Source organism: Echinops telfairi, unplaced genomic scaffold (assembly GCF_000313985.2).
Source record: "Echinops telfairi isolate 266 unplaced genomic scaffold, ASM31398v2 ScPeMD7_7469;HRSCAF=8507_1, whole genome shotgun sequence".
NCBI lineage: Eukaryota > Metazoa > Chordata > Mammalia > Afrosoricida > Tenrecidae > Echinops > Echinops telfairi.
This window is the reverse complement of record NW_022111373.1, coordinates 116,516,593-116,531,513: the sequence shown is the minus strand read 5'-3', so window position 1 is coordinate 116,531,513 and position 14,921 is coordinate 116,516,593. Positions and strand designations below refer to the sequence as shown.

General features: G+C 42.5%; 1 protein-coding gene and 1 pseudogene across 3 annotated transcripts in view; both read right to left on the bottom strand.

Moving 5' to 3' along the window:
- Positions 1-2,071, bottom strand: part of LOC101663464 — a 3,327-nt pseudogene extending 1,256 nt beyond the window's left edge.
- Positions 1-14,921, bottom strand: part of PRLR (prolactin receptor) — a 247,572-nt gene that overhangs the window by 49,347 nt on the left and 183,304 nt on the right. For all 3 annotated transcript variants that reach the window (XM_045285373.1, XM_045285372.1, XM_004698081.2), the window contains one exon: positions 2,056-2,123. The gene's annotated coding sequence lies outside the window, so the exon portion shown is untranslated. The remainder of the gene's footprint in view (positions 1-2,055; positions 2,124-14,921) is intronic.

The window sequence follows — 14,921 nt, the reverse complement described above, 5'->3', positions numbered from 1 at the left end:
TCCTCCCTGAGACCCCTCTGCCAGGGGATCTCCAGTGGCCTACAAATGGGCTTTGGGTCTCCACTCCACACTCCCCCCATCATTCACTATGGTAAAATTTTTTGTTCTGATGATGCCTTATACCTGATCCCTTTGACACCTCGTGATTGCACAGGCTGGTGTGCTTCTTCCATGTGGGCTTCATTACTTCTGAACTAGATGGCCTCTTGTTTACCTTCAAGCCTTTAAGACCCCTTTTGATAGCCAGGGCACCATCAGCTTTCTTCGCCACATTTGCTTATGCACCCATTTGTCTTCAGTGATCGTATCATTGAGGTCCATGCCAGTCTTAATGTTGAGTTTGCTTCGCTGGACTCAAATTTGGGGGCGTGGTCACCTTACACATTCCTTTCTGAATTCACTCCATTGAAACTGATGGTGTCTCACAACAGAGACCACAGGACCACAACATTCTTCTCAGATCATGTCTGCGACTTTTTGAAGGCCAGAGGGATGTAAACAGAGAAGTAGCTTGAGTGTTTCCTATAATATCAATCTTACTGTGATAATTAAGAAATTCTAAAAAAAAAAAAAAAGAAATTTTATGATAGTATTCAGAGAGGCAGAACTGTCCTTTGAAACCTCAGAACTTCGACGATGAACTTGTGTGCACCAAATGGCTTGCCACATTCTTAATTTCTTCAGGGGCTGTTAAAACCCACACTCCAACAGGGTGAACAGAAACAGCAAGCATGGTGTTTTCAACATTTAATTCAAATCACAATCTGCCACTTTAAGGACAGCAGGATCTAAAGCATAAGCCTTAAGTCTACTCTGTGCACACATGTAGAGTGCTCTTGATTGTGCTGACTCACGGGCAGGCCCCATAGCATATTTTACAAAGGTCAAGAAAGGATCTCCAGGCTGAGCCTGAAACTCTGGAAGATCCCTGAGGCCAAGGCAGCACACAGGACCCAGCCAATAAGTGGGCCCCCTGCCAGGAGCTTAATGTTTCTCAGGGGGATGCCCGTGCTGCCACCCCTGCCCCCCTTAGCCAGAATCAGGGCTGCCCAGGTGTGGGGGAGGGTGTGAGGGTCTTCTCCACTCCTTGGCCCCGGCTGCCAGGGAAGTAGCACTGCAGCTTAGGTGGCCAGTCCCAGGATGTCCCTCTCAAGGCTTGGAGACAGAGGTAGTGGCCCCCTGCTCCACTATGTCCATCTTCTTTTCATGCCTTCTCCTCAGTTTCTGCACATCTGGGAGCTGTTCCTCCCCCACCTCAGTGTGGTGCTCCAGCCCCACCCTCCTGAGAGCCTCTGTGGGTGACTGCTGTTGGTCCTGCCCACTCCAGAAATCAGCTGTAATATTTAAGGCTTTGTGTCAACTTGGCTTGGCCAGGATTCTCAATTTAGCAGTTAAGACCTATGAGAGATCTACTCTGGGGTGTGGCCTGCTTCAAATATAAGTGGATGCTGTGGGAAAACTTGCTTGCTTTTTACTGGGTCTAGAATCTGTATCTGGCTTGCCATCTACACTTTGGTTCTTTGGACTTGAGTCAGCAGCCTGCTGCATTGTCTGCTAATCCTTGGAGTTGTCAGCAGACTTACATCTTGATCTTGAATTCATTCACCTCTGCAGCCAGAGGCCTGCTCTTTGACCTGCTGATCAGGGCTCCTCAGCCTTTGCAGAGGCGTGAGTTAGGAGAAGCCTCCGGTCTAATATCTGACCCATGGACTTGGAATTTGCCTGAGTCCAGAACAGTATAAGCCATTTCTTGGGTATAAACCTCTTTGTAAATATGCCCATATCATCTTCTCTGGTTTTGCTAGAGAACCCAGGTTAAGATCACAACTAATGACATTTTTAGTTTTATCTTTTTCTTGATAAAAGCAGATGCAGGGATGAGAGTCGAGGCAGGACAAGTTAGGGAGACTGCAAGGTACTTGAAAAGAGCAAGATGAGAGGATACGAACATTGGTTTGAAATTATTGTTGGTGAGCCCATAGAGCGTTTGTCTGGTGAAATGGGCAGTCAGACTGATGGCAGTGTGACAAAAGAGCATGTGACCAAATCCCCTACCTTCAGCATAGTTCATGTGTGAAGCATCCTTAGTGTCTGGCTTCACGAACAGGAGAGGGTTTCTTCAGCTGGAAGAGGAAATGACTCATGTTAGTTCCACAATGACAAAACAGTAGATATTATTTTTGGCTCACTTGGTAAGACTAGCTTGCCTGAAATCACTGTCATTTTAGTAGTAAGCATATGATGGACCTAGTTTTCTGCAACTTTATAATGAAGTTATTTCAACTGTACAGAAAATTTATAAATATAGAGAAGAATAATTCCCAGATACACTTCACCTAGATTCTCTTGTTAATAATATTTTGTTACATCTGTGTCCTTGAATGGACAAGCAATGAATATGCACAGCTGCTTACTGAAAGGTTGGAAGTTCAAGTCCTTCTGCCAGAATGGTCTAGTAATAGAATTATGACAAAACCAGCGGTTGAAAACCCTGTGGAGTCCAATTGCACTTCGAGGCCCCTTTGAGCTGGTATTGACTCAATAGCAACTGGTTTTCCATATTATTATCCATATTCATAGATTATTTTTGAATTATTTGTGAATGAGTTTCAAACACGATGCCTCTTAAGCATTTCATTGTGTTTTCCTATGATGCAGAGCATTTTCTTAGACCTTCGTACACTCCAGGTGAGACTGTAAAATGGTGCAACAACTGTGGGAAATACTAGGGCGTTACCCTAAAGAAATTGAAACTAGAAATACATGCTCTAGTAATCTCACACCTAAGTGCATATTCTAGAGAAAGAAGAGCCATGACACAACTAGATATGTGCATGTCCAAGTTCATCTCAGCACTGTTCACAATAGCAAAAGGATGAAACATCCTAAGTACCCATCACCCGGTGAATGAATAAACAAACTATGGTACACACAAGCACACACACAATGTTAAAGAATAAGGAATCTGTGAAACACTTCACAACATGAATGAACCTAGAGGACATTATTGGTGAAATCAGTTAATCATAAAAAGACAATGTGCCTTACCACTTTGTATGAGACAACTACTGTAAAAATTCAAGACCCAGAAATAATCACTCTTTGTTTATATACAATCATTCTGTGCTTATACACAAAATAATCATTCTCTGGGAAGGCAAGAGATGATGGATTACGAACCAGAGTGTCCCACTACGCACAGCATCGAGTCAATTCTAACACATAGCAAGCCTTTAGGACAGAGCAGACTTGTCCCATTGGGTCCCTAAGACTGTAAGTCTTTACAGGAGCAGAAAGCCTCATCTTTCTCCATCAGAGAAACTGGTGGATTAGAACTGATGGCCTGAGGTTAGCAACCCATTGTGTAACCCACTACACCACAAGGACTTCCTTCACTGGAGGACAGAAATGTATTAGACTTGGGAGGAGGGAAAGGCGATATACAATAAAGGGAAGGTCAGCAAAAGTGTCCAAGGTAAAGGAAGACACTAGGAAGGGCACAAGAGTTAAAGGACACAGAGGTAAATACTGTTACATATACAATCCTGCGATATTGGTAATAATAATCTAACAGTGGATACATAGACACTGAGGCCGAACAAGGGTGGGAAGGAAAATGCGATTGCATTTACAAATATATCTAAGCATAACAAGTTATTTCTACAAATGTATTTATATGTGCTGCAAATATATTGATGAATATAGTAGGGTACTAAGGTCAATGGGCTAACTTAGTTCACAAAGAGAATGTTCTACATCATACTTTGGTGTGTAGCAACTGAGGTCTTAAAAGCATGTGAAAAGCCATCTAAGGAACAATTATTAAAGACAGAAAAACAAAGCAAATGAACAGAAAACTAAAGTCACAAAGAAATAATTAGTTCAAAGGACTAACGGACCACACGACCCCCAGCTTTCACAACCTCTGACCCTGGAAGATCTAGGTGGTACCTGGTCACCACTGCTGACCGCTCGGAAAGGGGTCACAATTGGACATCTTGATTGAGTGGGAGAAAAATGTGGAACAAATCTCAAAATTATAAAATTAGATCAGGCCTGCTGGTCTGATAAAGCATTGTGGGACTGTGGCCTTAGTCACCTTCAAGTCTGGAATTGAATTCACCCCGTGGATCAATTTTGCATCAACTATCAACAGGCCTATAAGGTGAGCTACAACCCCAGGGAGGTGTACATTATTTAGAACAGTCAACCACACGAGAGAAAAAGGTGGCATTTGTCCAGGGATAAAGCTCAGAAGGCAGGAAGGGGCGGGAAAGGACGAAGGGAAGTGATCGACACTGGGAGGAAGTGTGAAGCGTGCAGTTACATTCTGCAGGAACCAAAGAGATAGAATCAGACCCGAGTGGCTGGCCTTGGGTGGTGTCTAGTCACTGTCTCCTCCTGTGCCATGCTCACAATTGTTGTCGCGGTGGGGGCTGCGGGGAGCCGGTGTTACAAGCAGTGTCAGAAAAAATGGGTATGGATTATTGAAAGGAAAACCATTTTCTTGTAAAATTTCACCCAAATTTCTCTCTCTCTCTCTTTCTCTCTCTCTCTCTCTCACACACACGTGCATGCATGCGTGTGCGAATATTCTTACCCTCATGGAATCATTACTCCCATTACTGTTCCTGAGGGGTTTATCTGTCCTGGATTTCATGTGTCAAGAGCTCATATCTGTACCAGTGTACATGCTCTGGTCTAGCCAGATTTGGAAGGTCACGATAGTGAGGAGAAGGAAGCATTAAATAACTAGAGGAATGCGGGGGAGAAGGGGGAGAAATGGGGAACCAATTATAATGATTGACATATAAACACTCCCCTGCCCCAGGGGGATGAACAACAGAAACATGGGTCAAGGGAGACAGTATATGGTATAAGATATGAAAAGAATAATAATTTATAATTTATCAGGGGTCCATGAGATGGGGAGGGTGGTGGAGGGAGGGGGACAAAGAGGAACCAATACCAAGGGCTCAAACAGAAAGAAAATGTTTTAAAGATGATGATGGAAACATATGTACAAATGTGTTTAAAACAGTTGATGTATGGAATGTTACAAGAGCTGTAAGAGTCCCCAATAAAGTTATTTATTAAAAACCAAACAACCCAAGTTCATTTTCGGAGTCCACACCTGGATTAAACCTCTGGGGAGTCCCCTCTGATCGTAGTTGAGGGATGTGAATAGCCTTGTGATCAGGTGGAGGGCATTGGGAATTCTATTATGACAGATGTAGTGAGGTTAGAACGTACTATCTTATCATTTGCTCTCCCTTGGACTTATGTTACAATTGTTTCAGTTAATAAAATATATATATATATATATACACAGTGAAGAGGAAATACAAGTAGATTAAATTTCTGGCAAGTCCCCTCTGACTTTGGACCAGGTTGTGAACAGCCTGGAAAAGATGCAGAATGCATTGAAAATTGGATTATTATGAGTTGTATGAGCCCCCAATAAAAAGACTTAAAAAAAAAAAGAAAATTGGATTATTGCAGATACAGTTAGGTTAAAATTTATCATTTAATATACCTTTTGATCTATTTGTTCTAGTTTTTGATATTCTTTGCTGTCTTTTTGATTGAAGTTTTTAATCAGTTTTGCTTCGCTAATTTTGTTACTTTTTATAAAATGTTTTTTCTGTATATGAAATCCAGGAGAGAGAAATCTATAGGGATAGTAACTGGATCAATAGTTTCTTGGGTGCATGGCAGGGGAGGTTGGGGGCAAATGGGGAGTACTAATAGTGAAAACAAGAATGAAGAAAATGTTCTAGAACTGATTGTAGTGATGATTGTACAACTGTCTCTTGATGTGATTGGACTATTGAATTTTATGACGTGTGAATTATATGCCAATAAAGTGTTTTTTTTAAAGTTAAAAAAAGAATATTCATTTACATAGTACAATTAAAATCAGAAACTTATACTTAATTCAGTAGTTATCTACAGATCTTACCAAAATTGTGCCAGCCACTCCAATTGGGAAAAGAATTATGAAATTTAGTCTCAGAGACCTTCAGTGAAATTGATTGACAAATTCTAATGAAGTTGTGATTTAATTTGGAATTGCTCACACCAACCAGTAGCTCAGGAAAAGTCTGTGTCAGAGATATATCCTTTCCTTGTTCTTGTTCAGTTTGTATGCTGAGCAAGAATCCAAGGAGCTGGACTGTATGAAGAAGAACATGACCTTGGGATTGTAGGAAGCCCACTAGCGACCTGATAGATGTAGATGACACCACTTGCTTGCTAAAACCCAAGAGCATTGGAAACAGATAGATAGATTGACCCAAGATGAAAACAACCCAAATTCTCACAAATAGAAGTCAATCTGAAGGAGGGAATGATAGCAGAGCTCAAACAGTGGAAGCCCCAAATCCATTTGCAGGGTCCCCACATGGATTAAGCCTCTGACCATAGTTGAGGGATGTGAATAGACAGAAGCATCGTAAAATCAATTATCAGACAGAAGCATAGGAAAGTCAATTATGGCAGACATAGTTAGGTTACAATGTAATATCTTATCATTTGATCTCCCCTTTGACTAATATTTGTTCTAGGTTTTAATATTTTCTGTTTTCTTTCCAATTGAGCTTCTTCACTGTTTCACTTTGTTAGTGTCATTAATTTTCTTTTAAAAATATTTTTCTGTATGTAAAATCCAGGATAGATAAATCTATAGAGACAGTAACTGGATTGATAGTTTGGGGGGCATGGCAAGGGGAGGGGGGCTGAGGGGAATGGGGAGCTAAGAACAAAGAAAATGTTCAAAAATGGATTGTGATGACTAGATAAATCGATTGAACTGAATTTTATGATTTGTGAATTATATGCCAATGAAACGGTTAAAAAACCAACAAACAAAAAAGAAAAAAATCATGATAAACAAAGAAACTTTTGAAGCTGTCAAGGATTACGCTTTACGTGGATCCACTGTCAATGATCATGGAAGTAGCAGTCAGGAAATCAAGCAACACATTACGTTAGGCAAATCTGCTACACAAGCCCTTTTTGAAGTATTTGAAAGCGGGGAGGTCACTTGGAGGACTAAGGTGAACCTGACCCAAGGCATGGCATTTTTCAATCGCTTCATATTCATGAAACAGCTAGACAGCGAATAAGGAATTCTGGGGAAGACATGATACGTTTGAATTGCGTCATTGGTGAAGAATATCGAAAGTACTGTGGACTCCCAGAAGAACAATCTGTCATGAAGGAAGTACAGCCAACATGCTCCTTAGAAGTGAGGATGAGTGACTGTTGGGAGCCGGTGGCCATTAAGGCCTTAGCCTCAGCCACAGAGCTGAACTTGGCTGCTTCCTGGTTGTTAAGTGTTGTCTTTCATTTGCTAAACCTGTGGGAGACTGGCCCTGCCTGAAATCCCTGCCCAACCCTACCTCCACGTTCCTAGCTACGTGCTCTGTAGCATGGGCGGTTGTAAAGTTGACCTTTTCACCCATTGGTTAATAATGCCAGGCGCTCATTGGACTAAGATGGACTTTGCATTACGCCTAATGAACCTTAGTCTGTCTGCATGCAGGACGTCTTTGAGAACTAGCGCGCGCCCTTTTACCTGCAGCCGATTGGTTAACGTTCTTATGCTTCATTAATGTACATGTTGGATCGGATGTTGTGTAGCACACCTTATTAAAATATGCACCTCCCAGTTCCCCTTTTTCATACCCCAGCTTTGCCCAAATAAATGAGTTTGATCAGAATTTTGTCTTGCTCCATGTCTCCGTGTCTTTTCTTTCCATCCAGGTTCGTCTTTCCCTGCAGGGCCCTGCTCATGTGTCCTGCAGGCCGGGACGCTACAAGTGACGACATCATTCTTGGGAGAGGGTCAGTGAACAAGAGGCTAACTAGATGGACACAGGGAGTGCAATCGTGAGCTCACACATTCCAGCCACTGTGAGCCTGGCACGGGAGGAGACAGTGACTGGACGGCACCGCACAGCAGCCGCTCAGCTCGGATTCCATCTCATTGTTCATTTAAAGGGAAGGATGCTTTTCTGGATGAGGAAGGGCTGTTTTGTTCGGTGAGTTTCCTGGTCTAGGATGATAGCAGTGGCGTTTCATAACTCTTGAAAATCACGGGTTGACCCTGCTGGCATCTGGCTGTAGATTTTGTGTAAAATTAGACAGTCGGGCGACTGGACCAGGTTGGTGAAGATGGGGTGATAACTTGTTGGAGTATGTGGATCTGAGTTGGGGGGGGGGCGGGGAAGAGACTTCAGTTCTTGGGGGTTCCAAATGTACTTGTATATGCCTGTAGTATTTTTCAAAATTGTGATTTGAATGAATATTTACAAAGCAAGTTTGTTTTCCATTCAACAACGCATTTTGTTTTATGAGATTGATGGCAATTCCTGCAATTTGGCAGCTGTCTTCCCACATCTTCCCTGTATTTATAATTTACATTTCTCCAATCTTCCTATCCCTTCCTTCCTTCTGGGCTTTCTCGCTGGACAAATGCTCCTTTAAAAACAAAAAATCTTGTTTGGTTGAATGTTTAAAGCAGCACATACCATCTGATGTTATTGTTTACCTCGTAGGCCTATCATTTGGCTGAAAGAGCCACAGGGGTGAGTTCAGTTTGAGAGCTAAGAGATCTTGAAGGCCACGCTCACTTTTAATAACTTGCTGTGTTATATAGAGGAGCCCTGGCACTGTAGTGGTTACACATTAAGCTGCTAATTTCAAGGCCAACAGTTTGAAACCACCAGGAACTTCTCAGGAGAAAGACGAAGCTTTCTACTCCCATAAAGCGTTGACAGTCTCAGACACCCACAGAGACAGACCTACCCTCTTCTATCGGGTCCCTGTGAGTCAGAATCGACCTCATGGCAGTGCATTTTGAGTTTGGGTGATAGATGCACAGCACTTTCCAATTCAGTGCCAGTTTTGTCTTGCACACCATACGCAAAAGCAAACAACTGGAGCAGAGTAGCAGACCAAAGGATGCTTTCAAGTCATTTTGGAACCTTGAAAATCCAGCAGCCTGAGGATTTTCCCTGGGGGAAGTGAGCTCTGAACATTCTCAAGTACACATGAACTCAGCTGATAGAAGTGGGATGACAAGCCAGAGGCGGGGGACAGTCACTAGTGGCTTCACAACAGTGAGGATTTCCCTTTCGCTCTCTCAGACACACCCGTTGCTCAACAAGACTGCTCCTGGCATAACGAACGGAGAGCCTGGATGTCTTGGCAGTAAAAGTCTATGCTGTGAGCAGGTCATCTGAGCATAAAACAACCGCCCCAAGACATTTGCTAATGAGGCGTCTGGTGAATCCAGAGCTTGTGACACAAACGTCTGTCTGAGCGAGGCTTCTCAGAAGCTACCGATTTTTCTCCATAAAATGCAGTGACACTCATTTTTTTATTTTCTAAAACACTGTAGGTCCTAGAATGCATTTTAGATTCGGGGAATTATTTCAGGCCTTCAAACTCTCTCCTTGAAAATGTCCTAACACGGTCCACAACAGGCACTGCTCTCCTCTACCACCTCTCAAAGAAAACCAAGCCTCCTCACGTGCTCGCCAGAGCCCTGAGGGGTCAGGGGAGGCTAGGGCGAGGCACGGGGGAAGTGGAGCACAGGACGAAACTGTGTTGAGGTGGAAAGTCTGGAGTGGCCATAGCAGTTGTGTGCACTCTGCGATCGAGGGCATAAAGTGGAGCATAGTTTTTTTATTCATTTGGGCAGTTCAATTTGAAATGGGCGGTGAGCCCACTTTATTTATTATCTGTTCATTCATTCAATCATTCAGCCTGTTAGCCCTCCTCATCTCTACCTTTACTCATTCTTACATACTTATTCTCTGCCCTTCCCTGCCCTGTGGCCTGTGGGGCTAATGTCTAAGGATTTCTTGCTTTTCAGAAGCCCCAGGCTGGGTTCCACCCACGAAAGGTAGAGAATGGGAGAAGAGTACAATCAGGATCTTCTCCCCTCCTTCTTTCTCACCCTTCCTTTTGGCTTGGTGCTAGCAGAGTTTGTGTCTATTCTCACAGATCCAGTTGGGATCGTCTATGGCTCCAAATGTCAGTGTTCCGGGAACATTCTCCTGGTGTGGCTGGAATTGTGTTCCCCCACCCACATGTGGGGATTCTAATTCCCAAAGCCTGCGATTATGCTCTTATTGTGTGGCAGCAAGTGGAAACCGAACTCACTGCCATTGAGTCAATGCTAACTCCTATCACTCCCCCGTGGAGACTTGGTTCTCAGACTACAATGGTTTCCGGGTGAAAGCCTTGTCTTTCCCCCACGGACCAGCTGTTGGATTTGAACTTGTGGATTGCAACCCAACTCATAACCATGACACCACCTATTGAGTGGTAGCTAACACATTTTACAAATGTAGTCAAGTTCACATGAGGCCATATTGGATTCGGGTGGGTTCTAGAACCGCTGACTGGTAAAGGCCTATACATTGAGAGAGAGATGTAAAGAGTTAGATTCAGAACACAAGAGACGTACAGGGGTCTGCCGTGTGATGATAGAGTTTGGAGCGATGTATCTAGAAGGCAAGGAATGATGACATTGCTGGTAACAGTGGAAGAAGGGGAGGATGGAATCGTTAGAAGGAACCAATGTTGTGAAAATGGATTTCTGACCTCTAGCTTTCAGAGTTGTGAGAGTACATTGATTTGGCTGCAAGTTATCCTATTTGTGCGGCATCGTTATGCACCCTGGGCACTAATACACCCTGCATTTCCGCACAAGCAGAGGGGATGGTAAAAAACCTGACTGTTGCCAACCCCTGAAACTCAACTCACTGTCATTGAGTCGATGCTGACTCGTAGCAACCCTACAGGACAGGGTAGAACTGCCCCTGTAAGTTTCCGAGTTTGTAACTCTTTACTGTATTAGAATAGAAAGTTCCATCTTTCTCCTGCTGAGTGGCTGATAGTTTCGATCTATGGACCTTAGAGGTCGCATCCCATCACATAACTGCTGTGTCACCCGAGCTCCTGTTCTCAACCCTGGGGTCCCTCAAATGCCCTTGTCAGTAGTCCTAACCCTGCCCTCCAAATATTTGCCTTCATTACCTTATCTTCAAATCTGATCTGAGGGTGTCATCCTTTACCTGTCTGAGCCTGAGAGAGTCAGTGCTGGAGTACATGCCCCATTGTTTCTAATTGCACTGGATGAGCTAGACAGAAGTCAGCTTCTTCCTATAGCTTCTCATGGTAGACTACACCCATGTCAGGTAGGAAAGACATACACTAACAACAGCTCCTTGGTCCTCTATATAAAAGGAGCCCTGGTGGAGAGTGGGCTATGCATTGAGCTGCTAACTGCAAGGTCAGCAGTTCAAACCCACCAGCTCCTCTGTGGAAGAAAGATGAGTCATCCTGCTGCCATAAGCTCTAAAGTCTTGGAAATCTAGAGGGGCAGTTTTACTCTGTCTCACAGGGTAGCTGTGAGTCAGCACCGTCTCAGTAGCAGTGAGTGAGTGAGTTCCAGTGTGATGTGTCAGTCCAAGGCCAACCTCATTTCTGGCCGCATTATTGAAAGGCTGACATCCAGAACAAGGAAGGTGAAAGGCCTGAGTCGGTCTTTCTCCATTAGCTCCCAGTTGGAGTGCTAGGGTCAACTCGGGGGTTCCCATGTTAATAGAAGACATGTCAGTTGTACTGAAGTACTGTATTTGACGTTTTCACAAATAGAATGGCGATTGAAAAACTGTTTCTTGCAGTACAACATGGTAAATATTTCAATCGTTGTAGGAAATAATAAGCTTTCTGGTACCACTAGTTTCCTTCTGTAAGACAAAAACAGCCATGGATACTATGTAAGCATATAGATTTGCCTGTGTTCCAATAAGAGTTTATTTTAAAACAAACAAAAAGAATGGTGGTGGGCTCACATGCCTTACTTTAGTGATTCCTGATAGGGAAACAATAGCTCATTCTGGATGTATTCAGAAGGCAGAGTTGGGTCAATGAATACAAGGCATAGGAAGGTAAGTCCGTACTAATTTCTAATGCTGATCACGGTCTTCCAGAAGAATAAGCTGCCCCATGAGCCAGTGAATGCCCCATCATGAAGGATTCAAAAGCAAACAAACAAAACTGAAAGAGAGCACGTGCTATAGAACAGCATTCTGCCGATCACAGAGAATGAATCAGATGAGAGGTGCTGCATCTACTAAGCCTTGTAGATCTTGGTTCCTAGAAGGAAGGGGTTATGTCACATTTATTCTTCTATTTTTCCCACTCTTGCAAGCCTAGTGTAGTGCCCAAAACATCATGGGTGTGATACACAACACACCCACACCCACACATTTGGGTCAAATGGACTCTTTAAGTAAATTCTTGCTGATAGATTAATTGAACAAATGAATTAGTCTTCAGTACACTCATCCCTACTCAGAAGATTAAATGAGTTCAATTATCTCTCACAAGCTTTACCATTGGAGGATTTTCACTGAAAATAACAGACACACCAATCAACATTTGTCAAGTTCTAAAAATATGCCAGGTACACTGGGCTGAGGACTCGACGTGAAGTATCTCGTTTAGCTCTCCCTCAAATACCTGTTGGGCTTATTGGGGGCATCAAATCAGTTTTCTATGCATGGAAACCCCACGTGACAAAGTAGGGTACATGGGGTTTCTAGGCTGTCTTATTTATGGAAGCATATTGCTGGGTCTTTCTCCCACAGGGTCCTTTCAGGCCACAGTTGAATGCGTTATTCCAGTTGTATTACTGAAGAACCTGAAACTCAAAGTGATTGCGTAGTTGAGAAATGGCAGAATTAAAGCTTTAATAAAGATCTCGTTGATGACAAAGCCTGTGGTATAACCAGACCCTGTGTTGTTTCTCATTCATTCATTCGGTATTCAACAAACACCAAATTACTGCCTGCTATTTCAGTTACTGCCAGAACAATTTCAAGAGCTGAAGATATAACCTTGGATTAAAAGAAAAAAATCAAGTCCATAGTCTGAAGCAATGTACATTCTGAATGAGAGATAATGGGGCTATGTTGCGTCGAATTGGTTCCAACAGAGCAAGACACTGCCTAGTCCTGCACCACCCTCACAATCTTTGCCTTGTTTGAACTTATTGTTGAAGCCACGGTTTCCATCCATCGTGTGGAGGAACTGCCCCTTTTGTTTTTATTTGCTGACATTCTACTTTACCAAGCATGAGTTGGTCCCTCTTGGTAACTTGTCTAAAGTGCATAGCAGTTGAACTCTTGGCTTCCAACACTGATTTGTTTGATCTTCTGCTAGTTTATAGTCTATTGACATTCTTTGCCAACACCATAATTAAAATGCATCAACTTTATTTGGCTTTCTTTATTCATTGTCCTGCTTTCACACATCCAATCAGAGTGATTGGAAATATCAGTGTTTGGGTAAGGTGTACCTTAATCCTCAAAGCGTCTTTGCTTTCAACAATGGTAAAGGGTCTTTTGTCAAAGATCTGTCTGACTCAATATGTTGTTTGATGTCTTAACTGCTGCTTCCATGGGCATTGATTGTGGATCTGATCAAGATGAAATTCTTGACAACTTCAACCTTTTCTTTGTTTATCATGATGTCGCTATTAGTCCAGGTGTAAGGATTTTTATTTTCTGTAGATGAGGTATAATCTACATTGGAGGCTTAAGTCTTAGATCTTTATCAGTCCTCTTTACTTTCAGGAAAGGCTGTGTCATTTTAATATCCTAGGTTGTTAATGAGTCTTCCTCCAATCCTGGTGCCAAATTCTCAGAGTCTAGCTACTCAGATTAGTTGCTCAGCATGTGTATTGAAGAAGAATGATGAAATGATACACCCCTGAAGCACAAATTTCTTGATTTTAAGCTATTTAGTATCCCCTTATCCTGTTCAAAGTACAGTGGTTACACTTTGGGCTGTGGCCCGTGTGGTCTGTAGTTCAAGTCCACCAGCAGCTCGAGGAGGAAAGACAGCTTTCTACTCCCATGAACTTTTGTAGTCTTGGAAACCCACGGTGAGTTGCTATTAGTCATCAATGACTTGATGGCAGTGAGAGTTTACTTTGTTCAAACCAACTGCCTTTTAGTTTATTTGTAGGTTTCACATTAGCACATTGTGTTCTGGAATTCCCATTCATCACAGGGTTATCCATAACTTGTTATCGGCACAAGTTGAATGTCTTTGCATGGTAAATAAAACGCAGGCACACATCTTTCTGGTATTCTCTACTTTCAATAAAGATTCATCTGACCTTAGTAATGATGTACCTGATTCCATATCCTCTTTGGAATCCAATTTGAATTTATGATGTACCCTGTTGATGTACTGCTGTAATCTTTGAATTATCTTGTCTTTCAATTATCTAGCACAAGATTTTATTTGTGTATGATATTAATAATATTGTGTGATAATTTCCTCTAGTTGGCTGCCCATGTAGCTATCTTCCAAATTTCTTGGCAGGTATTCATGAGCATGTTCATCGCTGCATCTGTTTGTTGAACTATTGCTATTGGTAATCTGCTAGTTCCCGGAGTTTTGTTTTTCTTTTGCCAATGCCTCCAGTGCCCCTTGAGCATCTTCCTTCAATACCATCAGTTTCTCACTATGTCTATTCTCCCTCTTGGGGTGGTTGGATGTTGACAACTCCTTTTGGTACAGCAACTCTATACATACTTTCCACCTACTTTTGATGCTTCTTGCATCCTTCAATATCCTGCCCATAAAATCCTTCAAGATTTCAATGTGATGTTTACTTTTTCGTTTGCATCTTTCAGCGTAAGAGATGCTGAGCAGAATCTTCCCTTTGGTTTTCTTGTTCAGGTCTTTGCACATTTGATTATAAGGTTCACTTTCTCTTTTTAGGCTGCCACTTAAAAATTTCTGTTTAGCTCATTTAATCAATCATTTCTTCCATTTGATTTAGGTCTCCTTTCTCAAAAGCACGTTACATGGTCTCTTCTGGCATG